Here is a 26614-nt window from a genome sequence, read left to right on the forward strand (position 1 = left end):
TGTATCTAGGATAAAAAATGTTGAGAAAGGCCCTATAACCAGGACCTGTGTATACCCTACCAATTCCAAAGTTTATAGGACAGGGAGCACTTTTGTCTGTGTCTATATATTGATTAAGGGCTGCCTCCACCTCATGAAAAAGAAAGCCAACCACAGCAGCTTAGTCTAGTAGGGATTTATTTCTCTCATCTAGAAAGTTCGGAGGTCAGAGTCTGGGATTGACACTGGCTTATTATGGTACCAATAAATCAGGCTCTTTCTATCTCTTTGCTGTGCCATGCTCAGCAAGTGGATTCTTTCTCTTGAATGTTTGCAAACCAGGTACTCCATCTCTAATCTCCCAACTACCTCCCAGTCAGAGAGGAGGAGGAAGTGGTGAGGGAGAAGCGGTAGCATTTCTATCAGGAAATCCGGCTTTCCCAGAAATTCCCAGCAGATTTTTGCTTGCACATTATTGATGAGGACTGTATTATATCATGCTTCCAGCTTCAGGGAAGGCTGAGAAGTGCAGGGGTTTTTGTTGGATACAGTGTACTTTGGATGAAATTGAGTTTCTGTTAGGAAGGAATAAGGGATGTGATATTGCCTAGGCAGCTGGTTGGGATGGCCACACATGTTAATTTCCCATGGCATTAGTGACCAAGAGATCACCCTTGTTAAAGATGTGTCCACATTGTCCCTCACTAGAGAGTGTTTCCTATAGAGTGCTAAGTGTTTCCCACCAGCCTCCAAGTTTAATCCTACCAAGCATTCTAGCTCAGCTCAACTCAGGAAGTTTGAAGTACCCATACTTGTATGGCTCCGTGCTACCCTAAGTGCCTTTTAAATTATTTAATGGCTTGATGTGTGCCTGCACTCCTAAGCTAATTTCATTTTCTTTAATGTGCTCTAATGGAATTTGGAGCTTCCCTCTCTATGACCCCAAATCCCTTAAATATATAGCTGCCCTGTTTAATACATTCAGAATGCATCGTAGAAGCATCACCATTTTTTCTGTCCAACATTTAAAGCAGTGAAAAGGGAAACTTCCACCTTCTCTGAGACAAGGATGCTGTCTTGTGACTTAGGAGGCTTTGTCATTGCCAGGGTTTTCAATGATCACTGTTGCCGTCACTCATTCTAATCACCAGGGGCTCCAAAGTGCATGCCTCCATTCCCAGGTAGGACCTGCAATTGCAAGCTTATTGCAGGAGGAGCCTGCATTAAAACTCTTTTTCATTCTCCCCCTTTTACTTTGTGTGGTCAGGGAGAGCACACAGGCTAGGAGAAAGAAGGCTAGCTAGTGCAGCATAACATAGCTTAGCCTGAATACAGCAGGCCATAATGTCAAAGATACAGAGACATACAACAGATTCTAAAAGAGGTTTCCTTTTGATCTTGTTTGAATATGTGGTGTTTCTAATCTTACCTCTGGAGTTAAGTGAAGAGGAGGAAAGGACCCACAGGGTAAGGCAATCAGGTCATTAAACCTGAGAACAGCGATGTTCTTTGCAAGTGAGAGCCTAGTGGCCTGGGGAAAACAATCATGGAGATGGGGCCGTTTTCTATTCTCTCCTATGTGTACAAGATCTTTCCTTCATTCTTGGTGCAGGTAACCAAACTGGGATATCAAAACACCTGTTTTTCCTTTCAGCAAAAACACATCAAGATTTCTTAAAAACCATTTAAACTTTATGCCATACATTTCTAACAAAACACAGGTTATACTGGCCTATCCAAAGGCAGCAGCTGAAAGGAACAAATGCCCTTGTACTCTTTTGGTAATTGACATACTATTCAGAAAAAAAAAAAATAGAATTTGTAATCCCCTTGAGAGCAAAGGAAATGATTTATTTATCACAGAGTAATGTCTCAGAAAGGTCACTCTGAAAATTGTAAGTGGTTCCCATGCCACTGACCCATAGACACTGTCCCCGGAATATAAAAATCTGTATAGAAGGTATAAGGAGAAGGGTGATGTAGCAGAAGCCAGGGTGAGTTTCTCTTGCCTGAGTGACTGGGTTGGGGCATGGTGGAGGAGCTCGTGCCCTGAGGCTTGGGATTGTGTCTCAAGACTTGGCTTCCTTGTCTGAATCCACTGTTGGACTCTTAGTTCTGGATTGCAGGGATCATTTGCTAAACCTTTTTTTTTTTGGAAGTTGTCTGGTTTTAACACAAATATGATATGCACATGAGCTGTCTATTCATTTTCTTCCCTGCGCAGCCTGGCATTGGGATTGGCAACTCTGGGGGCCAGCTGGGCTGCTCTTTCAGCAGTAGTCTTGTGGTTCTCGGTCGAGACATTGTCAGCAGACTCCGCACACTGAGATTGGTTGCACACCAGCAGTCCTTCAAGCTCCTTCATACTGTGGGCTGGGGACTTCTGGAAGCCACTGGGCAGCCTGTGCTCTGTTTTCTTGTCGCTCCCGTAACCAGGGTTGGGCATCCAGATCTGGCTCTTGAATTTTCTGTGCGCCCTATTGTCAGTGCTTCAGGGTTTCTGCCAGTTGAGCTTAATTTTTACATATGGGTCTGACTGGTGCCAGATGAAATTCCTGGTCCTCTTTTTGATAGTCTTGGGCTTTGGCAGAGGTCTGAGGGTGACCGTGATGCCGAGCAGGAGAGGGCCACCACCTCTGCAAGCAGAGCCTACTTGCTAAACCTTTGCTGTCTCTTGGCGCATAGCCCAAAAGCTGTGAGATGAGTAAGGGCACTGGAAAGAAAGGATGCCCTGGCAAATCCATCCAAAAACATTCGGTTCAGATGCTAACCCAGTAACTACAGGCTGTACTCAGTGGTGGGAAGCCGAGCCCCTTGGGGGACAGTTGCTGTCTTTGAGGTGAGGATGGATAAGACCTGTAACTCTGGGCTTGCAGGGAAATCTCAAGGCCAGGGAGTCCAGTGAGTACCATAGGATGACACGGCTAGTAAACTACCAGAAAAAGACCTTGACCCTAAGTATTTGGACCCTCAGGCCAGCGCTTTCCCATCTCCCCCCAGTGTGCAAGGTGGAACAGTGGGAGTGCCTGACTTAGAAACCTGATGGTCCTCACTTACTAGCTGTGTGACTGAGGACACATCTTTTCACCTCTGTTGCTGGGTTTACTCCTCTTGGTGGGACCTACTTCATTGGGGTCACTGTGAGGATGAAAGGAATGATTGCACAGGGTTAGTGCCTGGCCCCATGAACTGTTCCCTCATGTTAGCCTCTGCCAGCTCTACTGTTAGAGCTTTTCACATTTGCATCTTCTTTAAGGCCCCAGAGTAAGAAGAAAGCTGAGTTGTATGCAAGTGCTGAAATAGAAGAGAACCACCAGAGAGACACCCCATGATAGTAATCCCACTCCCCACTGACAAGTGCCATAAGGGCTCGGACGAGAGGCCTGTTAATTCTGCTCAAGAGATCAGAGGAAGCACCGCAAAAGCGCTGACATTTGAGCTGGGCCTTACAAAGCAAGTTGGAATACTCCGGCTTGATTTGATTCCTTCTTGACAGACTCCTTTTAAGCACAAAAACTTTATTTATTGGGTGCTGTTCTATAAGTGATCATTGCAGTTGCTGGCTCATTATTATTTGTGTTCTGTCAAGGGGATATTTATTACTTACAACTTCTCCCCATCATTTGCATAACCTGTAGATTTAAAAAATAGATTTGCTTCACAATGAATTTAGATTGTTAGTCCTTGTTTTGGCCATAATCTGCATGGAGGGATATTTATGCAATAGATACAGTTAATTTGTTTCTCTCACTATTGGCTACAGATGCTAGACTCAATTTATCTCCTCTCTGCAGGGTCCTTTGTTGTCCTTGAATATCCATCTCACATATGTCCCTGAGTATGTGCAACTGATTAATCATAAAAATGATGACATTCTTTGGAGTAATTGGACATTATATAAAAAGCATCTGCTGTGCTTTTCCAAGAGGGAGGGGCAGGCAATCTCCCAGTTAGCGGAGCAGCTGCTCTTCCTGGGGGGCAGCGTTCTGAGGCCATGGTCTGGCAGTGGATGGGGACTTGGCCCTCAGCACATGGTGCTTCCCTGCTTTGTGCTGGGATGTTAGAAATGCCATGCTACGCTGAGGGCTGTGGCCTGTGCCTCAGGAGCAGACCAGCGCCCGTCACATCTAAACGCCTCTTCCATACTCAGAAGAACTTCTCCCCACAGCTTTCATTTGCTTAGTCTCTGGTTCTGTACTTTGTGGCACTGTCTGGAAAAGGGGTATGGGAATAAGAAGCAAAACAAAGCAAAGCAAAACCCAAACTTATAGCAAGGGTAAGGTGGGGCACTTTAATAGTTCCCCTTGAAATCTTAGGTTCAGTTCCCTTAGCTTATCCGAAACTTAAGAGGACCAGAGGGCATATCCAGGTCACTACCCAGTCCTGTTTGATTTTTTTCATATGTCTCCTGAACATTCCCAAATCCATGCACTTTTTCCCATCTCCTCTTGCCCTGAGTCCAAGCCTCATCATGCCTGTCACCCCACCTGGACATCTGCAGTGACCTCTGACTAGTCTCCCGATTCCCACTTGTGCCCTGCCGCTGGTCTCTGTGGTTCACACTGTTCTTCTTGCTTCATTGTTTCCTCTTACTCTTCCTCACGGTATCAGCTCCAAGGTCATTTACCCTGGCAAGCTATCTCAAACCTGCTTTGCTAGGTGCCTAAATCTGTAAGTATAGTTATTCCTGTCATGGTTGGGTCCCTCCTAAAAAGAAGTAATCACAGGTACGCATACAATTGTTTCTGCGTTACTGGCTAATGTCCCTTTCTTACACCAAACTGTAATTTTCATATTTGCTAGGATGTTTCCTGGTTTCCCTCACTAGCCTACCTTCTGTATAGCATATGCTGAATGCTTTTTTCCCTCAACTGAATCACTGACAACATCTAACAACAGTGTTCATTTCTTTTCTCCGAGTGTTCAGTTTGGATGGAGTCGATTGAACAAGCCCCTTAGCCAATTTAAATCATTAGTGTTTAGGGGTGTCTGGGTGACTCAGTGGGTTAAGCCTCCGCCTTTGGCTCAGGTCATGATCTCAGGGTCCTGGGGTCAAGCCCTGCATCGGGCTCTCTACTCAGCAGGGAGCCTGCTCCCCCCCCACCCCGCCTACTTCTCTGCCTACTTGTGATCTCTCTCTGTCAAATTAAAAAAAAAAAAAAATCTTAAAAAAAAATCATTAGTGTTTGGTAGAAAATTCTTCTCAGTGGGCTTTTAATACTACCAATTGTCCAACAATGCTATTAAGTTTTTCTGTAGCTATTCCACCCAGATATTTACTCAGAGTTTTGAAATAGTCAAGTACATGTTGTTTGGAATGTTCAGTCCAAATGCTTTCATTTTTCAATACTGAATGATGTATGAACAGATAGTATTGTGACCCTAAATTGCCAAATTAAGTTCATTTGATTTATTAAAAATATCAACAAGATATGCAAACTAGGTTATTCTTGTTATGTTTCAGAGGTATCTAGTAAGTTTCTTGTCAGAGAAATAAACTCAGAATAATTTCTTGCTTCATTTAAAATATTTATACCAATACCTTGACTTGAAATAGATAATAAAATTTGTAATGAAAAGCTAATATTCTGGAATTTGGTCTCTAAAATATTACAAAGAATTCTGGGGTGAGAGTGTTTAAAGACAATGTCTTAATTTGCTTGTCACATTAAAACCTTGATTTGAAAGCCGTTGCCTCCTTCTTAATAGCTTGTGCACAAGGATAGCTTTAAATAAGCTACAACCATGCTTTTGGGACATCTCTCCCCCTGGGTTTTTAAAACCAGGTTTAATTAAGGGGTGCCTGGGTAGTGCAGTCAGTTATGCATCAGGCTCTTGGTTTTGGCTCAGGTTGTGATCTCAGGGTTGTGACCTCAGGGTTGAGAGATCGAATTCCGTGTGGGCCTCTGCACTGAGCATGGCAGAGTCTGCTTGAAATTGTCTCTTCCCCTCCCTCTGCCCCTCCTACTCATATTCTCTCTTGAGCTCTCTCTCTCAAATAAATAATTAAATCTTAAAACCGGGATTTATTTTTATCTTATTTTTTAAAATTTCAATTAACATAGAGTGTATTATTAGTTTCAGGGGTAGAGTTCAGTGACTCATCAGTTGTATATAATACCCAGTGCTCATTGTATCACATGTCCTCCTTAATGCCCATCACCCAGTTACCCCATCCCCTCATTCCTGTCTCCTTCAGCAGCCCTCAGTTTGTTTCCTGTGGTTAAGAGTCTCTTACGGTTTGTTTCCCTCTCTGATTATGTCTTGTTTTATTTTTTTCCTCCCTTCTCCAATCCTCCTCTGTTTTGTTTCTTAAATTCCACATATGAGTGAAATCATGGGGTAGTTGTCTTTCTCTGATTGACTTATTTCGCTTAGCATAATGCTCTCTAGTTCCATCCTAGTCATTGCAAATGGCAAGAGTTCAGAAACCAGGTTTATTTAAAAATAAACCTGACAAACCTTTCCAAATTTTACAAATGTATTTGAGATTTTATAAAATATTTTCTTCTCTTCTTGTATTAATGTTAAGTGTGTCAAAGCATGTATTCTCCCTTAAATTACCTGAATGATTGTAATGTCCAAAAAGCAGCATAAAGAGAACCACAAGTTCCGACATTTTTCTGTCAATGAAACTGAACATTTCTTGTAGAGCAGAAGTTCCTTATGCTCACATTTATCTCATAGTATTCCAACTCCCAGAAAAACAGTAAAAAATATGACCAGATTTTATTTGCATGTATTCTTTTGTGAGTCAGACATTACAATGTACATATTACATGCACATTACTGTGTGAGACAATACATAGAAAACCATGCTCTATTACTATTGAGATGCTCAAGGACAATTTTGACTTTAAACAATTTTGTCCCTTTTAATGCACTTCGGAACCTAATTCATCACAGATGTGACTTGTGGTGATAATTTTGACCCACTTAAGTCATTAAATGCATAGTCTTGGATTCTTGGGGGGACTGTGCTGACAGCAGTGTTATATTTTTAAAGTAGGCTTTTCACTTAACACATATGTAACAAGGTCCATAGCATAAGATTTAATAAGCTTTTACAAGAGAGCATGGGGTTTTCCCTCATGGACAATGTTAAACATGCATGGTCAAACTTAAATATTATATAACTTAAAAACACATTAAGATGTTTGTTTTATAGTAAGTGTAGCCAAGAACTTCATTTTTAGGCTCACTAGATATATGTTCTATGGCAGAGACCCTAAGGTTATTTTATCAGAGTTTGCTACAAAGCACAGCAAGAACTTGAATGGATCTTGTTGTCCTGAAAGGTGAGCTCCAAAGACAGATATTAGCTACTGCATTTTCTTATCTTTGAGTTTTTATGGTCTTCCTCCTATTTCATCCACTGCTGTTCTGTAGCCAAAAGAGTTAAAGGGTCAGTAGGTACTAGTTGAGTCTGTCTTGATGTTTCACCTTGAACTTGATCACTTTGGAAACGCACCATTGTATTTTCTTTTTAAAATTCTCTCTCTAGGAAGCCTGGGTGCCTTGGTCGGTTAAGTATCTGCCTTCGGCTCAGGTCATGATCCCAAGGTCTTGAGATCAGGCCCCACATCAGTCTCCCTGCTCCACCAGCTCAGAAATGGAACTTTCCTGTCCTAGGATATGTTTAAGGCAGTTCTCCAAACTGCAGAAGGAAAACAGGTTATGGAAAAGAAGAATTAGCACAAGGTATTGGTACTTCCAGACATATTAGGGATATTAAAGGTATGGCATATTATAGTCTTTCAAATAGAAGAGATGGAATCAAATGCTTATAGAATGCCTGATGCCTTTCTTTAGAACTTGAGCATTCTCAGGATAGCTTGAAAATTTATAATACAGACCAGCATCCTCATTTTATTGCTGATTGGAGAGATGTCAAAATGGGATAATTGATTTGCCTTCAAGTCCACAGCTGGGTTCGCAAGTGGTGGGGGAGCTGAGATTATGATCCTGGCATCCTGACTCCAGGGTGACCAGACTGGTCTGAAGTTAGAGAAGAAGGGAAAGAGAAAAGGAAAAGAGAGAGAGAAAGCTAGTAAATGCCAAAGGAGGGCAATAAGGGATGGTTGCCTAGTCAGAGCTGCAAATGATAGGTTTTTGTAATGGAGGTTTTTTTAGAACATTTTTAGGTTCACAACTAAACTGAACTGAAGGTACAGAGGTTTTCTGCATACTCCCTGACCCTGCATATGTTTAGCCTCCCCATTATCAGCATTTCCTACAAGATTGGAACCGACATGGACACATTATCACCCAAAGTCCATAGTCTACATTAGGGCTCACCCTTATCAGTCAGTTTTTAAGAAAGGGCTCAAGCTGGAGGAGGGGCTTGACCTGACCCTGAAAGGAGAGGGAAGGCCTTGATCATTTCCGTCTACAGAAGTTTAACACAGAACTCTTGTACCGCATCTTGGGGGCAAGTTGTTCCCCTGAAGGACTGTGGCTCCCTCCCCCCTCTCCAATAACTAGTGGTGCTCTATGAGCCAGTACGAGGCTGAGGCAACCGTCTGGATCCGGGGAAGTATGGATTTCAATGATGTACCATGACCCAGTCATGAAGACGTATCTGTTCCTTCCTTCCCAACTGCAGAACAGAATTGGGTTGTTCTCTGTGTTGAGAACTGTGCTTCTTATAGGCTCATTATGCATAGAGCTTGTTGAAAATATTGCTCTTCCTGGAAGTTGCCAAATTAAATGCTAACACTGAGCACAACACAGGCAGCCATTTTCCAAAACAAGTTCCTTGCTGAGTAATATCATATATTCCTCCCTCTTCTCAGTATCTCCCCTAGCCCCATTGGCTGGGCTGGCTTTGAACCTGTCCTCATAGATTTTTCTTTCCTCTCTGTAAACTGTTATGTTCCCAGTCCCATTCCCAATTTCATGTATTAGCTATTTCTTTATTGAGTTGCTAAGAATATGTCTTATTTATTTATAACCAGGTCTTGGATTAGTTAATTGTTTCATTAACTTTTATTATCCTAATTCGCTTCTTCTTTCCTTAAACTTACTCTGTCTTTCTAACTTTTTTAAAAAATATTTTATTTATTTGAGAAAGAGAAAGTGAGTGAGAGAGAGAGAGAATGAATGCATGAGCAGAGAGGGGACAGAGGGAAAAACAGACTCCTTGCTGAGCAGGGAGCCTAATACTGGGCTTGATCCCAGAACCCTAGGGTCATGACCTGAGTCAAAGACAGACACTTAACTAACTGAGCCACCCAGGAGCCCCAGTCTCTCTAACTTTTAAAGTTGAATGCTTAGATATTTTATTTTCATTCTTGTTAATAAAAACATTAAAGGCTATAAGTTTCTTTCTAAATGTGGCTCTGGCTTCAGTCACCAGTTGTAGATATATAGTGTTCTTTTTGTCATTTTCTAAATAATATGCAATTGCAGATTGGATTTCCTTTGTGAACAAATAAATGTTGTTTAGGAGAGAGTTTTAAGATCTCTAGGTGAATTTGTTTGTGGTTAAAAATGTATTACCGGGCACCTGGGTGGCTCAGTGGTTTAAAGCCTCTGCCTTTGGGTCAGGTCATGATCCCAGAGTTCTGGGATCAAGCCCCACATCGGGCTCTCTGCTCCACAGGGAGCCTGTTTCCTCCTCTCTCTCTACCTGCCTCTCCACCTACTTGTAATCTCTGTCTGTCAAATAAATAAATAAAATCTTTAAAAAAAAGTATTACCTAATTTTAATGTTTTGTGGTCAGAGAATGTCTTTCTCAATTCTTAGGATTTATTGGAGATGGTTTTGTATCCCGATTCATAATAAATTTTTATAAATGTTCCATCAATGTGTAATCCAAATGTCTCCAAGATCTCCAGCCCATTTTTTACATACAATTTACCTTTCTTTTAATATGTAATCAAAATGGCTCAAACCTCTATTCCACAAACTGTGGGAAGGTCCATGCCTTTCACAGATTCTGCAAGACATTTTGGGTGGAGGAACTTGCATTTCTTGGTCCACCTCTTAGTTCTATATTATTTGTGGTTCTGACCATGACCTTAGTCAGACTGTTTGTTATGACAGACCTGTTATGCTGTGGTATCAAGCCCTTCTGTGACCTCAGTGGCTGAACACAATAGAGATTTACTTTCTTGTTCTTGCTGCATGTCTACGGAGTTTGTTTGTTTGTTTGTTTGTTTTCTTTTTCCTGGTGGGGTGGGGACCTGTCCTATGGCTCCCTTACTTGGACACTTAAGCTGATGGAATTGTCACCATCTGGAAATTGCTGGTGGCTACAGCCGGAGGACCGGTTCTAAAAGTCTTCTTCCCAGATGAGCTTCTGTTCATATTTTATTGATCCCAAGAAGACATTGGCAGTGGTGAGCTGGAAGCAGGTGGGAAATTATCCTCTTCTATCTCTGGAAGTAGAGAGGAAACAGATACTGGTGAACAGGAATGTCCATCATACTTGACAACTTGCCTCCCAGAAGAGCTGCCCTCTTTGTTAATACATTTGCCCCCATTAAACACTGTCCTTTCTCCGTTCTTCTCCCAGAGCACCACTAACACAAGGCTCTTCTGCATGTCAGACTTCTAACCAAAGGATTAGGCACACAGAAGTTTTTTATTTATAGTATAGGGCTGGAAACGACTTTTAAATTCAATTCAGCATCAGTGATGTTTGAAATTTATTGGCCATTCTCCATCACAGGGAGTTTTTCATTGTCTGTTTCTTTCTGTAGGCCCCCGTTCTTTGCCATGTTCTTGTCCCAGTGCACCTGTTTTTGCATCTCCCATCTTTCTCCCCATATGGTGCTGGTGCACCACTTTGATTTTTTTTTAAGACTTTATTCATTTAGTTGAGAGAGAGAAAGAGAGCATGCACAAGCAGGGGGGAGGAGCAGAGGGAGAAGCAGACTCCCTGCTGAGCTGGGAGCCCAACGTGAGGCTCAATCCCAGGACCCCCGTATCAGGAAGCCGAAGGCAGACACTTAACCAACTGAGTCAGCAGGTGCCCCCCCTCACTTCTGATATATTTGTTACTCTTTCTACAAAACAATTTATCCCTTTGTTTCCCCATCTTCTTCCACATCAAGGCTGATAAGTGAAAGGAACTTGTTTCCTTTACCCTCATTTCTGACATGAAATGTGTAGTTTTTGTTTTGTTTTGTTTTTTTAAAATCCTGACCAATTCCATAATACAGAATAATTCAGTTCAATTCTGACAAAACCTACCTGGAGTTAGCAACAGATGCAACAGGTTAAGTGCTCAGTCCCACAAGACTATAGCCATTTCAGATGCTAATTGCAAGCCTAGGCCTCTGCACACTTCTTACTGATCCGCTATAAATCAGGAGATCCCCTACCCCTCTTTGGGTTTAATTATTTGCTAGAACAGCTCACAGAATTTAGGGAATTACTTATATCCACTGGTTTATTATATAATGAAAGATATGATACAGGATACAGATTGTCAGATGAAGAGTTGCGTAGAGTGAGGTCTGGAAGGGTCTCAAGCCCAGGAGCTTCTGTCCTCATGGAGTTGGGAGAGGCTACCCTCCTAGCATGGGGATTCGTTCACCAACCTGGAAGCTCTCCAAATCCTGTATTTTAGGGATTTTTATGCAGCTTGATCACATAGGCATGATCAATTATTTGCTCAATTTCCAGCTCCTCTCCCTGTGCTGGAAGATGGGAGATAGGACTGAAAGTTCTAGGCTTCTGATCATACCTTGGTCTTTCTGGTGACTAACCCCCATCCTGAAGCCCACCAAGAGTCACTTCATTAGAACAAAGGATGCTCCTATAATCCAGAAAATTCCAAGGGATTAAAGAACTCTGTGTAAGGGGCACCTGGGTGGCTCAGTGGGTTAAGCCTCTGCCTTCGGCTCAGGTAATGATCTCAGGGTTCTGGGATGGAGTCCCGCATTGGGCTCTCTGCTCGGCGGGGAGCCTGCTTCCTCCTTTCTCTCTCTCTCTCTCTGCCTACTTGTGATCTCTCTCTGTCAAAAAGATAAATAAAAATCTTTAAAAAAAAAAAACCCAAAACTCTGTGTAAGATGTGCCTGTCATCCCTATCACTCAGAAAATTCCAAGGGTTTTAGTAGCTGTGTGTCAGGAACCTGGGTCAAAGACCAAATATTAGAACAGAAGACGCTCCTAGTACCCCTAATTCTCAGGAGATTACAAGGGTAGAGCTCTGTGTCAGGAACTGGGGGTAACATATTTCTTACTTCACCACAAGGGAGGAAGGAATTTACTTTTTTTTTTTTTTTTAAGATTTTATTTATTTGTTGGAGAGGGGCAAGAGCACAAGCAGGGTAAGCTGCAGAGGGAGAGGGAGAAGACGACTCCCCGCTGAGCAGGGAGCCTGACAACGAGGCGCTGGATCCCAGGACCCAGGGAATCATGACCTGAGCTGAAGGCAGATGCTTAACCGACTGAGCCACCCAGGCAGCCCTCACTTTTCATTTTTTTAAGAGGCCCATCAAAAAAGTTCCTAGACCCAAAACACATATAAAAAACCCTGAAAGAAACCATAAAACCCCCCACTATCTCACTCAGGTTAAATGATGCTTCTCCTAGAAGGAAGAAATGTTTTGCTGGACTGTTTTCTTTAACAGGCATTTTGCCCTGCACTTGATGCTTACAGTGAAATTGCTTTTATAGTATTAATGTTCAGTATACATCTTGTCACCCAAACCTATTGACTCCTGAGTTTGTATTGTGAGAATGTGAATATTGAGAGATACATTTTAGTCTAATCAACTATTCAGGTTTTTGTACCCTCCACCCCACTTTTCTAACCTCTTTAATTTGTTATGAATTGAGAAGGATATTAGTGTCATCCATTATCATTTGGATCCTGTTGTTTTCTCACCAATTCTCAACTGTTGATATATACAGGTATATGTATATATAACATGTATATATGTATGTATAACTAATATGTATGTATATACATATGTATCAAAATACATACATATAGTCCAATACTATGTTATTTGATGCATAACATCAATCATTCAATAAGATATTTTCATTGTGGAAACTACTCTCTTCATATATAAAATAATCTTTGCTTTATCTAGATGTTTTTACCTTGAAATTTTTTATCTTTGATAAAAATGTTGTAACCCATTGTTTGTTTACATTTATTTTTTCCTGGATAGCTAATGATTATTAATCATGTTGAATGACATACATATATCTTTTTATAAGTAGCCTAGAGGTGGATTTTGTCTGACTCCCACACATATCCTATTACAGTCTCTTCTTATCTGTGTCTTCAGATCTCTGGTTTTAATTTAATATTGGAATCTGTGTCTGTCCCCGGCCATGTTGCTTGCCTAACACTGCAGTCCTGATACAGATGTAGCATGAGAGATGCTCACGGTGATATGTGTGAAATGGCCCTGACCACTCAAGGGAAAGCTCCACATCAGAGTGGGAAGGTTGCTAAAGTTTCTGGAGAGTACAGAGCTAGTAGGCAGGCAGTGGGGGAAGAATAAGGTGTCACCTTCTATCTGATGAGCTTTCTCTCCTCCAAATGACAAAGACAGATGCCTGTGTCAGTCACTCTTTGTGCCTCTCCTTTCAATAACATAGGTCTTGTGATGAGTAAATATTCCTCTGTTGTTCTGGCTCAAGTCGAATTGTCAGTCTTTGTTTCTGGAGTATTTATGAGTTATGATCTGATTTAGTGTGTGAGTCAACATGGGGTTTTACTGAAAAGTTGGGGGAGACTGAGTAATGGAGAACTAGGTAGACACCATCCTCAGTTGGAATTTCTCATAGTATTTGTAATTATTTAAAACATTTCTGGTCATCTATCACCAGATTTTTGTTTTCATTTATAAATAGGTCTCTCAAGTAGTATTTGATTTTCTTTTTAAATAAACAAGCTATGGAAACAATTGCATGCCTCTTGGTACACTGGAGTTTGGAATCAGATGAACCCAGGGCTAGTGTTCATTCAGCTCAGCCACTTATTAGCTTTATGATTCTGAGAAACTTAAATTGCTCTGGGCCTCAGTTTCCTTTTTTGTAAAATGGGGATAACAATTTCCACTCTAAAGAATGGTAGTGAAGATTGGAGGTTATCTATGGTATGTTTGCCAGAACTTGCTCTCTTTTGGCCTCACATGGATGTGAGAAGCTGAATTGCAGAAGAATTCTTAGGGAGATGGAATCAGAGCATAGCTTGGATGAATTAAATGTTTCAAAATAGTATCAAGCCGGAAGTATCCTTTTTATAATAGGGATGGTCTTTCTCTCCTGAATTGTGCCGTTATGAGAAACTAGGTGGGCTAAATGATTCTGCCTTCCTCCTGGTATTATTTAAGTATTTTTTTTAACATGTTTTATTTATTTATTTGAGAGAGAAAGAGAGCACAAGCAGGGGGAGGGGCAGAGGCAGAAGCAAACTCCTGCTGAGCAGGGAGCCTGACATGGGGCTTTGTCCTAGGACCCTGGGATCATGACCTGAGCCAAAGGCAGACATTTAATGGACTGGGCCACACAGGTGCCAGGTACTTATTTAAGTATTTCATTAAAAAAAAATTTTTTTTGGGCGCCTGGGTGGCTCAGTGGGTTAAGCCGCTGCCTTTGGCTCAGGTCATGATTTCAGGGTCCTGGGATCGAGGCCCGCATCGGGCTCTCTGCTCAGCAGGGAGCCTGCTTCCCTCTCTCTCTCTCTCTGCCTGCCTCTCCGTCTGCTTGTGATCTCTCTCTGTCAAATAAATAAATAAAATCTTTAAAAAAAAAATTTTTTTTTTAAGCAAGAGTAGGGAGAAATAAATATTTACAGGTCTAAAGTAAAGAGTCTTATTAAGACTTTCTGAACAAGGCAGCTTGAAAGGCATTTGAAGAGTTCTAGACATTATATAATAAGCTAAATAACTTATCTCCATACGTAGCACTCTGTCTTGTCTTATTTGTTTAGAACTTTCAGCAGAATGTTCTGACTGACCTCAGGGAACTGTTATGCATTATCACGAAGCCTAGCGGGGGCATTTTGCAAAAATACTTGAAAATTGTAGGTCAGCACGATTAAGGAGCTGTCAGAAGTTTTCTGTCTAAGCGGGAGCAGAACCAGTTTCAATCTCACCATTAACGTGAGGAGTCTGGTAGAGAAACCTCAGCGAGGGCGTGCTGCTTCTGTGAACAAGCGGTTAACTGACACTCTATTTCTGCATAAACCAGTGTTAACTTGTGCAAGGATGTTTCCGTGCAGCTTGATGATTAGTGCTCTGAGCTCCTGCCCAGCTGGCCCACTGTTTAATCCAGCATCCCACTGCTGCTCTGTGACCCTCCTAATGCCTTCATGCCTGTCTGGGGCTCCTTCCTCTGGACACAGGTTTTCTTTAGGGGATGGGGCCGAAGACATTGCCATCTATCTGATTGTTCTCAGTGTCTTTGCTTCCTTGACAGTTGAAGAAGACTCTGCTCTGTACACATAGCTTCTTCCCTTGCCCTGTTGGACCCTCCTGAGGGGGAAAGGCGTGACTGACTGCCTAATTAAGCCTGTTTTCCTGGCTTCTGGAGTGGAAGGTGGGGGAAGAGAGCCAGGGCTTGGAAGGAGAGGTGGGCAGGGTAGGAGAAAGGAAAGACAAATTGAATGAGGTTTAATTTGCATGATAAAGTTGAGGCTGTCCGGGAAAGAGTGAGGGGAAAGGAGCGGGGCCTGAGGTAGGACTAAGGCAGAGCTGGCTGGGCAGAAGAGTTTTGGGCAGTGAAGAGATTGAGACTTGGGAGTAAAGGTCTGTGGTAACTGTGTATGTGAGTGTAGTGAATCGGAGAGGAAAAGGGAGATTAAAAAGTACAGGTGGAGTGAGTGCTATGAATGTGTAAGACTGATGAGTCACAGTCCTGTACCTCTGAAACAAATAATACATTACATGTTAATTTAAAAAAATAATAAAAATTTTAAAAAGATTAAAAGTACTGCTGGAGGGACACTCTATTCTTCTTGGTGCTTGAGAAATCTAAGCAAAGGATTCAAGATATTTTAGAATTTTGTGTTGCGTGAATTTTGTCCTCAGGACTGTGCCATCCTTCCAGGACTGACCTGGGTGTGTAGTGACACTGTCAGATTAAACTCCAGTCCTACTGGACAAGGACTTAGTTCCTCTTTCAGTTAATCATTATGTCTGTTTGCCCCCACCCCTGTGTATACTCTTAGGGTTTAATTCAGAGAGGGCGTTTAATTCCCCATTTCTCTGTTCATGTGTCTCACTGTAACTTCCCTGTGGAACGGGACCAACACCATCACCATTGGTGGTCTTACCAGTTATAGTTAGGCAGTTGCAGTAACTGGGAGAGTCAGATAAAGCACTGTGGGAAGTGAAAACCTAACCGATACTCTTGGAACTCGAGAGTTGAAAACCTTAAATTTCTTTCTCACAATCACTTCAAAATTGTGAGCACTTTCTGTAGGTGATTTCACAGTGTCTAGAATAAGCATTCATTCATGAAAGCTCCGCAGACCCACATCAGGCCTCGTGTGTGCAAGTGGTTCTTCCAGCGCTGTGAGGGTAGAGAGATGGGTCAGAAACAGGTCTGTAGGACTCCTGGTTTAAAAGAACAGATGAGGGGCGCCTGGGTGGCTCAGTGGGTTAAGCCTCTGCCTTTGGTTCAGGTCATGATGTCAAGGTCCTTGGGATCAAGCAGGGAGCCTTCTTCCTGTCCGCCTCCCCCCACCCCTGCCTGCCTCTCTGCCTGCTTGTGATCTCTCTGTCAAATAAATAAAATAAAATCTTAAAAAAAAAAAAAAAAGAGGACAGATGAAGCATGTATCCAGATGGGTATGATGCGAGGTAAAGGGTGCTCACTTCTGAAAAGGGTGCTGACAGTGTTGGCTCAGGGAGTTCAGAGGATCAAGTGCATGGGTTGTTTTCCAGGCAAGATTGTCCTTAACGTGTACCTCTTTAGGGCCCCTTTAACTTATTCCCCATGCTTGGTTGTCACAGAGGATATCCCTGAAGGTACCAGTCATCATATTCCCTCTCTTGCCAGCAGGCAGTTCACTCTGTCTTTCCCTGTTTCCGTTCTATCTCAGACTCCCACGTCCCTGGTGGTAATAATATTGGGGTTTTCCTCCCTCCTTCTCCCCAGATCCCTGTCCTGTCCCCGGCTCTCCAATGCCCCCTCCCAAACAAGGGAACATTTACCCTGATCCTTCCCCCCAAAAAGCTTCCCTGAGCCCTACTCCCTGCCTCGGGTAGAAAAATCAGGTTGGAACCCTTGGTAGATCCCAGTGGGCTGACTCTCTTGTTTGGAGAAATGTGGGATTGGATGTTTTGAAGGAAAAAGTGCTGGGTGGCATTGGGTGGTCAATCCTCCTTCCCTATGCCATTTCTGGTAACATGGGTCAATCACTTGTCCCTTGTCAATTGTCCTGTCCCTTTCTGTGTGGATGAACTCATTTCCCCCCCATGGATTTGTTCATGTGGGCTGGGCTGGTGTGGGCTGTGGAAGGAGCCCCTGCTCCACCAGCCAGGGCTAGTGATTTTGTGACATGGTCTTCAGTGTCCCCAGCGGGGAAGAGATGGCAGGCCCTGTCGAGAAGTGAGCAGAAGGCACTGCTGAGGCCAGGCCCAGGCTTTCTAATTCTAGAGCTAAGAACAGACTGGTTTCCTTGACAACAGAGGCGAAGTCTGCTCATCTGCTTCTGGGGGTGGGCTTTGTGTGTCTGTGGAAAGCACTGGGACTTGGGGACAAGAAAGGAGATCCTTTCTTTATCAGTGCGGCAACCCATTTCTGAAAACTCGCCAACTCTTACTGTATTTTAAAAATATTATAAATTTCCCAGGTGGCACAATGACATCAGTTATGTAATCTACACATTGGCAATCCAAACATAGAATCTTCCCTTCCTTTCCACTGCATTGCTTCTGATTTCTTGACATATTTTATCAGACCAGCAACACCTTTTTGATAACATGTTTTAAGATGTCAGTCAAATATATACCTAGCACTCTTGATGGCTAAATGAAAAGCATTTTTCCCTTCTTCAGCTAGAAGAGATTTGTGTGGCCAGGCAGCTGGGAGGTAATGAAAATCAGCACTTGACAAACTGATGTTGGCTCAAACATACACTTGTCATATGGCATCTTCAGAAAAAGCTTTGGGAATCCAAACGCTTTCTTGATACAAACCAGAAGATTCAGGCTAAAAGCTGATCCCTTTGAATATTTACCCAGTCATCAACAAGGATGAAATCCTACCACTTACATCAACATGGATGGAACTGGGGAGTATTATGCTGAGTGAAATAAGTCAATCAAAGAAAGATGATTATCATGTGATTTCACTCATATGTGGGATATGAGTAACAGCAAAGAGACTCATAGGGGAAGGGAAGGAAAACTGAATGGGAAGAAATCAGAGAGGGAGACAAACCACAAGAAGCTTAACTATGGGAAACCAACTGAGGGTTGCTGGAGGGGAGGTTGGTGGGGGGATGGAGTAACCGGGTGACTGGCATGAAGGACGGTACCAAGCACTGATGCGATGAACACTGGGTGTTATATGGAACTGACGAATGACTGAACGCTACATCTGAAACTGATGATATACTAGATGTTGGCTGATTGAATTTAAATTAAAAAAAAAAGAAAGTTACCCATTTGCTCTGCCCACCAGGCCTGATTTCAAGGCAGCATATCTTGGTAGCGGTTTGGTGTTGAATTCATGCACTACCCTTCCCTTCCTATGCATTATTAAAGCCTCCTTAAAAAGCAGCCTGCATATCACAGGGAGAAGACAGGCCAGCAGTGACTTCACGTCTCCTGCAAGAAGCAACATCTGCTGCCAGAAAACTCAGGAAAAAGATCTGCAAAATTGTAGCCTGTGGTAGATTTGATAAAGATGGCTCTTGGACCCTGAGCTTATAAAAAGCAGCGAATCTGTCCAAATCTGTCTTACTTTTTGTGTGTCTGTGTCAGTGCACAGCATTCTTGAAAGCTAGGTAATTTAGATGAGAAATTGTGAGGAGTACTTATGTGCCAGGAGTGACTGATGAGATGGGAATTAATTAGCAGAGGAAGGCCGACTCTGACAGATGCACGAACAGACAGGTAGGGGCCAGAACCCTGTACCTTCCTTTTTTTTCAAAAAAATGTTTATTTATTTGACAGAGATCACAAGTAGGCAGAGAGGCAGGCAGAGAGAGAGGAGGAAGCAGGCTCCCTGCTGAGCAGAGAGCCCAATGCGGCATGATCCCAGGATCCCGGGATCATGACCTGAGCGGAAGGCAGAGGCCTTAACCCACTGAGGCACCCAGGCGCCCCACCCTGTACCTCTTCCATGAGATGTTTTGGTGACTCTTTCCTCTTGTGAAGTCCAAAGCACTAAGACTCAATCTTAGCTCTTGCATGCCCCCTCCCAGTAACCAAGGGAGGAGCTGTGGCATTCGAAAGCCCTGTATAAGTTCCTTTGTTCCTTTCATCTCCCCCATGCAAAGGCTCCCCTGGCAGGAGAATTCCTAGGCTGAGTTCTTTGTTTAGAGGCAACCTCCCTGCCCCTGGGACCTTGCTACTCTGTAGATGCCACCAGATTCTCTTCCCCACCCACATTTCCTACATCTCTGAGGGCCAGCTGAGGATGACCAGGGAGAGGGAAAGCCCACCTCAGCCCTTCCCCTACATGGACCAAGCAGAAACACCACTGGAGTCAGGCAAATCACAGACTCTCAGTAAAAGAGCATCTCTGTACTGGAAGGAACTTCAGAGGCTGTCTTATCCCACATTTTATTTTACAGATGCCCGGAAGCCCAGAGATGTTGAGGGACTTGCTTTGATCACACAGCAAGTTAGTTAGAGAGTTAGGACCAGACCTCTGGCCCTTGAGTCTGTCCAGGGCTCTTTCCCAGGACACAATTCCTGGAGTGCTCACTTAGGGCTGTGGTTTCTCAGTATGGTGTATAGATCAAGTGTATATCCAGGGCTCAGGAAAGCTTTGTTTTATACATATATGACCTCCGCTGGTCCCGACATACATTGCATTCAAATGTTTCTCTGTCAGAATTTGAAGACTTAGTGTGAATCTAGAATTGTGCAAGGAGGTTCCATGTGAAGCTGGATTTTTGTAGATGTGTTTTGGTAGGAGTGTCACTGGCTAAACCCAGTGCTGGTTTTGATTTGTTGACCAATTATTTTGCAAATTATAAAGATCTGTAAATCTCATACTGTATATTTTCGTACCACTTCGTCGTTTGGTTAGAAATGACTTTGTTTGGGGCGCCTGGGTGGCTCATGGATTAAGCCTCTGCCTTCAGCTCAGGTTGTGATCTCAGGGTCCTGGGATCGAGCCCCGCATCGGGCTCTCTGCTCGGCGGTGAGCCTGCTTCCTCCTCTCTCTGCCTGCCTCTCTGCCTACTTGTGATTTCTCTCTCTCTCTCTGTCGAATAAATAAATAAAAACCTTTAAAAAAAAAAAAAAGAAATGACTTTGTTCTACCTTCCTACGGAATCATGGCTAGATTCTTACCTGCTATGTATAGCACTTAATCCTCTGAACCTCATGGCAGGGAGGGGGAGGGGAGACTGAAAAGAGGCCCATAAACATCACCTTGGGACAACAGAATATCAGCAGTTTCATTTTGCCATTGTTGCCTCCAAAATTAAGGGCACAAAATACCCCAAAGAGTTTCCCTTCGGTCTCTTCGGGTACAGAGCCTGCCTCCTGTTGAAGGGCGGAAAGGTTTGGTCGAGGGAAGTTTAAGGTTGGTTGGGGCAGCATCTACCTCCTGCCGTGGGCATCAGCAGGGAAGATGCCCCAGTTGCTTGATACGACATGTGGGCTGACCATTCAGCAGATGCTGCCTAATGGAAGCAGTGACCTGGGGGAACAGCAGAAAGCCTGCCGAGCTCAGCATACATAGCTGTAGGGGAGTGCCGCGGGATTTCCCTTTCCCCCAGAGCCCCACCCACAACTCCAGCAAGAGACTGTGCCGCCACAATGGTCAGTGAGCCTTCAGAAAGGCCACTGGAAGGGCCTGGGGGTGCCCTCCTTGCATGCTGGTCTGTACCACCTCATTCATTCAGCCAGTTCCTGTGGGGGCCTCTCCCATCTCTCAGGCACTATTCTAGATGCTGGGGATACAGCACTGAACAAAATCAGACAAGGCCCTTCCCTCTTAGAACATCCAGTTTAGTGACAAGTGAAAGCCTATTCTAGTCCTTTGTTATTTTTAGAATTTCCAGAAAATAAGTTCCACACAATGAGCTTTTCCCCAGTCACACTCAGTCTCTTCTCCCTAATTGTCAACCTTTTGTTCACGTCTCCTTCTTCCCCCAAAGAAGAAGCAATCCTGAGGTCGTAGTGGGTGTGGAGAGTGGGAGCAGGTGCAGATAGGGTCATCCTAGGCAGAACCCTGGGCAAGTAGATGCTCCCTCCTCCCCCATTGGGGCCCCATCAACCTCTAAAAATACCTTTCCTTGACTCCTCAGGTGCCCAGGGTCCCTGGTACAATAAAGTAAGGCAGCCTGCATCTTCCCAGTGCATCTCCCTAAGTGTTACATGTTCCCTACAGGTTCCTTGACCCATCAGCCCCTGATGTCTGCAAAGCTCCAGGAAGACAGCTGTCTCATGAGGTCACACCGATGTAGGAAGAGACTAACAAGTATTTGGTCAACTCCTCCAGGAGTCCTGGAGACATTAGTCTAAGAAACCTCTGAATGATTGAACTTCCGGCACAGAGGGGTGGATGAGGACATTTAGGCAGCCTGATGAGATCTGGGGGCCAAGTGCCACAAGCGCCCACTCTGCACTTGTGGCTTCATTTGCCTTGCCTGTCAGATTCATGCAGACTGGGGTCATCTTGCCCTGGCAACTGGCTTTTCCTTATAAGTGCTCTGTGTGTGTGTGTGTGTATGTGTGCATTTGTCCAGGTCTTCTTACTAGGTCGCTGTTGAGCTTATGTGTGTCTATGTAATCAACCTGGGCTCCTTGGCCCTTAGCAGAGCATCGGTGTTTAAAGCGTCCAAGGTGATGCTCTGCTCACATGTCCCCGTCACTCAGCCCCGGGGGAGTTGCCCTCGTCATCTCCTACCACTTTGTTTCCATGAGGTGGAAGAGACAGTATCCTTCACATACACTATCCCAGGACTGCAATTCAAGAAGGGAATAGGATTCATTTTCTTGACACATCTTTCACCAGTTACAAATAGTAGCAACTGCCTATGGGACTCTTGAGAAATTATGAAGTGTTAATTAGCAGAAGCACTGTGTGTTTAAAATATGTGGTGCATTTAAATAACTATTAAATGAAACCTACTTTGCAGAGTTGAGAATCCATCTGGTCCAAAATCTAAGGAGTTGAATTTTGCTGCAAATATTAAGAGGACTGTTTAAATGCCTCTAGAAAGGATAATTTTTTTTATCCTTTATCAGGAAACTTTTGTTTCCTGAGATGTAGAAACCGAGGCACAGAAGCCCAGGGTGACTGGCGGTGGTCACAGCCTGGCTACTCTAATTGATGTGACTCCATCCCTCAGAGGAAAGGTTTGAATCGCTCCTCATGTCCAGAGGGCATGTGAAAGGACTGTGGTTATGCCTTAGAATTCACGTCTTGCAAACTTGTTGATCTCAATGATTTGCAACTCTTTTGACTTAAAGGTGAAAATAAAGCATTCCCTGACATTTTCTGCAGAGATTAGGAGGGCAGAGCCAGGAAGGCCAGGCCAGACACTGACCACAAAGTATCCCTGAGTCTTTCTTTGGACGAATCACACTTTCTTGGCCTCAGTTTTCTCACAGGTTTGATGAAGGGAGGTAGGGAGTTGGGCCGTGTATCAGTCAGGCTCTAACAGGGAAAATAGAAACTTCTCTAAGGATCTAAGCAGAGGGCATTTAATGCAGGACATTTACACAGGTAATGGAGAAGGTGAAGCAGATCACGGGGAGGTAGCCCAGAGATTAGCCCCCGCTGGTCACTTCTGCCAGGAAGGAGGCTGGAGGGAAAATGTGGGGAAGTGGTACTATCCCAGCCCTGGGGCCAGGGCCACTCACCCTATGGAACATGGTGGCCTTTCAGGTGGGAACAGGGGCCATGGAGGAGATGCCACGTGAAGCAGAGAGGAAGGGAAGAAATGCCCTGGCATCTTCCTTCCATCTTGGCTTGGTGCTTCCTATTGCCCCCAACCCAGCAGGAAGCCAGCTGACATGGAGCCTGCCATGGTCAACAGGGAGGGCTGAGGAATTATTCGCTGGGAGCAACCCAGGCCATGTTGCTTCCAAAGTCCCCTTAACAATGACATTCAGTGAGAGCCAATGGGCACGTGAGGCCAATAAGGTCAGAATGGTCTTTAATGAGACCCCCTGCTCCCAACATCAGAAACAAACATTCCCAAGGTGCACCTAGCATGTTCTGCATTGGACTTGCCTCTATGCAGGGAAGATGATGCAAGCCTTCTGGGATGGTGTTTGTGGATGAGGGGAGCAGGGAAAGTACAAGGGTAGGAAAAGATGAGAAATTGGAAATAGGAGATGGGTCATACCTGTGAGTGGAGAGCTAAACCCAAAGGCAAGGGGGTCAGTGTCTCACCCATGATCTGGGATGATTACTGTCTGTGCAAAATTATGATTCCCATCATAAAATAATTCACAGCAGGTCAGTGTCCATAGCACGCTCCTCTGGAATGTTTAATGTATTTTCATACAAGGCACACTTTCATAGTGTGTCTTCAATCAGTACCCATCAAACCGGATTGGTTTGCAATCCCCTCACTAGACTACCTCTGCTTGAAGGAGGAAGGAAGGGAATGGGGACTGGCAGTCACGCTGTGCTGTCAGCTCCGGACAGGCCGCCCACACAGGCATTTTAGCTGCAGTGGAATTTGAGAAGTTACCGACCCCCATTCTTTGGGCTTCAGGCTCTGACTCTGTGGAGTGAAGATGTTGGGGAGCATTCAAGGCCAGCCTGACTCTGCCACTCTGGGATCTGCCCCAAACCCTGGAAGACAGGCTCAGGAGTAGCCCCTCAAGCCATATGGGAAAAGAGCAGGGGAGGCATAAAGGGGATACTTACGCAGCCATGTCCTGTGAGGGTCAGCATGAGTGTGCCACTGTGACCTCAAGGACAGATATAAATAATCAGAAGCCTTTTCTGATAACTCATGGTTTTGCATTTCTTGACTGTGACATGGGGCATCTGTAGACCACAGCAACTCCTATAAATCCACCTTTCTCTGTGGCCCGTGGCCCTCACACCTCATATTGCTGCTCCTTTCTCAACACAAGCCTTAAAAACCCACCAGCTTCCTTGAAGGTCCCTCCTCTCTTTCTCTCCCAGCTCCCTTCCCTGTTGATTCTATCTCACAAAGTCCAAAAGAGCCAATGAGGCAAGGCAAGCCCTTCTTGGAGTTTAGGGAGAAGAGGCTGTGGGGAGGGGGAACACTCATGCACTAATCATTTTTGTCCTGACTCATATACAGGGATGAGTGGTAGCAGGAAAAGATGGCAGTTTGGTGGCAAATGAGAGGTGCCAGAGCCAAGAAGAGGAAAAGAATCAGGCGCTAGAGAATGGAAAGACCTTGACCAAGGGAAGAGGAGAGCTGGGGGCTGGTGTGGGGTAGAGGGTGGTCCTGTCTGTCTGGGGTGGGCATTTCATGCAGAGGAAGACTGGGGGAACTGCTGGCTTGAGTAGCTTGAGAGCCAGGATGACTTTATCCTGTTGTTTGGGAAGAAATGGCTTTGTGCCACTCCGGGTGCTGTGAGCCCGCGGCTGACCCAGAAAATCAATCTCCTCCTTTCAGACTGAATGCAGAGGAGGACTCAAGCTCTCTTAAGTCAGTGCCACAAATCCACTGGAGTTGGTACATGATCTAAAGCCTCGTGGCTATCTTAGCTACAGACAGTGGGGAGTCTTGGGTGGTCTTGTGAAGCATTTTAGATAAAACCCTGTATGTAGATTGGATTGCAGGAGGGGTGCTGGAGAAAGAGATCAGTGGGAAATGAAAGTAGTGAGAATTCAGGCTGTTAGAAACAAAATTCATCTGAGTAAATATAAAGAGCAACTTGGCTTTATTCAGTGATTCATGAATCGGGCAACATCCCATTTAGCAAACAGAAAGGAGTTTGGAGGAGTGGTATAACCTGGAAGGGTGTTATAGGCAAAACAGGGGCGAGACAACTAGCAAAAGACTAGAAAAGATTGTTTTGGGAAGGTCACATTGCCTTAGGGGACAGAGCAGGGGGTCTTATTAGGTGGATGACTTCATCTTCCTTCCTGACTGACGAGGGTCATGTGACAGATTACATCACTGGTGCTGACCAGGAAATTCCTGACTGGCCAGTTAAGATAACATTTCTTGGGAGAGGTTGAAACTGCAGTTAGGTTAGGTAGTGAGCCCTGCTTTGGTGAATTGGCCTAGCATAAGTAACTCTCTTGGGCTAGTGCTTTTCTTTGTAACAAGGCTTCTTGTTTTTCTTTGTTACAAAGAAAAACACGGGCTCAGGGAACATCTGTACCTTCTGCCCATTCCTACATTTGACTTTTTTTTTTTTTTCTTAAACCCAGGCTGTTTTAGTGGGTAAGCTACTCCACGCCTAGCCTCATCCTGGGACCTACCAGTGGCCTCTCCTCTCTTGTTGACCCTCCTGAGCTTCTCAATATCAACACACATAAGAGCCTAGGCTACATTAGTGGCAAGTTCTCATCCCCTTTTCGGACCAAGCATTTTTCACTCCATAAAAACAATAAGGCAGAGGTGCCTGGGTGGCTCAGTTAGTTAAGTGCCTGCCTGTTGATTTCAGCTCAGGTCATTATCTCGGGGTCGTGGATGAAGCCCCATGTTGGGCTCCGTGCTCAGCATGCAGTCCGCTTGTCCCTCTCCCTCTGTTCCCCCAACTCTCTCTCTCAATCTCAAATTAATACATAAACAAAATCTTTAAAAAATATAGGGCAAAAGTGCCGCCATATAAGTCTCCATCAAGTTCATTAAAATTAGGAAACTGGGATTCTATCACCAAAGTTTCCATTCTACTAGGAATTATTCTGGGCCCTCCATAAGCCAGGGATGAGGAAATCATATTTTTTGTCTTTTCTTTCCTCTTCATCCAAAAGGATGAGACCACTTCTTGGTTGACCCTGTTAGAGACTGATGAACAGGAGCAGTCAGAACCCATTAGTGCTGCCCCGGTGAGCTGCTGTTCAATTCAGAAGCATCGACCGAGTCTAGGGACACATGCCAGCAGAGCTCAGTAACTTGCTTCTGCCCTTTATCCTCCAGCTGAAAGGGTGGGGGTGCTCCTTTACTGTCACAGTGGCTGATTGGATCTATAACTTCAGTCCCTTTGTTCCAGGCATCCCCTTTGTCATCACGCTGCTGTTGGTGACAATATGCTCTTAAACCCTTGCTACTCAAAGCGTGGTCTGTGGACCACCAGCAATGGCATCACTTAGGAGCTTCTGAGAAATGGAGAATCTCAGGCCTCACTCCACCCCTGCTGAATCAGAACCTGTAGATTAGCAAGATCCTCGGGCAGTTAGTACACATATTGAGGTTGGAGTAGCCCTGAGACACATCTAGAGGCCAGAGGTGCAAAAAATGTGTCAGCAAGGCTGTGCTCCCTTCAAAGGCTGTAAGGGAGAATCCTTCCTTGCTTCTTCCAGCTTCTGGGTCTTCCTTGATTTGTGGCTGCATCACTCCCATATCTGCCTGTCTTC

General features: G+C 44.2%; 1 protein-coding gene and 1 pseudogene across 3 annotated transcripts in view; one reads left to right on the forward strand and one right to left on the reverse strand.

Moving 5' to 3' along the window:
* Positions 1–26614, forward strand: part of ADD2 (adducin 2) — a 105631-nt gene that overhangs the window by 18198 nt on the left and 60819 nt on the right. The window lies entirely within an intron of this gene.
* LOC125109806 (60S ribosomal protein L32-like) lies at positions 2180–4602 on the reverse strand (annotated as a pseudogene).

The sequence above is a fragment of the Lutra lutra genome, chromosome 9 (genome assembly GCF_902655055.1).
Source record: "Lutra lutra chromosome 9, mLutLut1.2, whole genome shotgun sequence".
Lineage (NCBI taxonomy): Eukaryota > Metazoa > Chordata > Mammalia > Carnivora > Mustelidae > Lutra > Lutra lutra.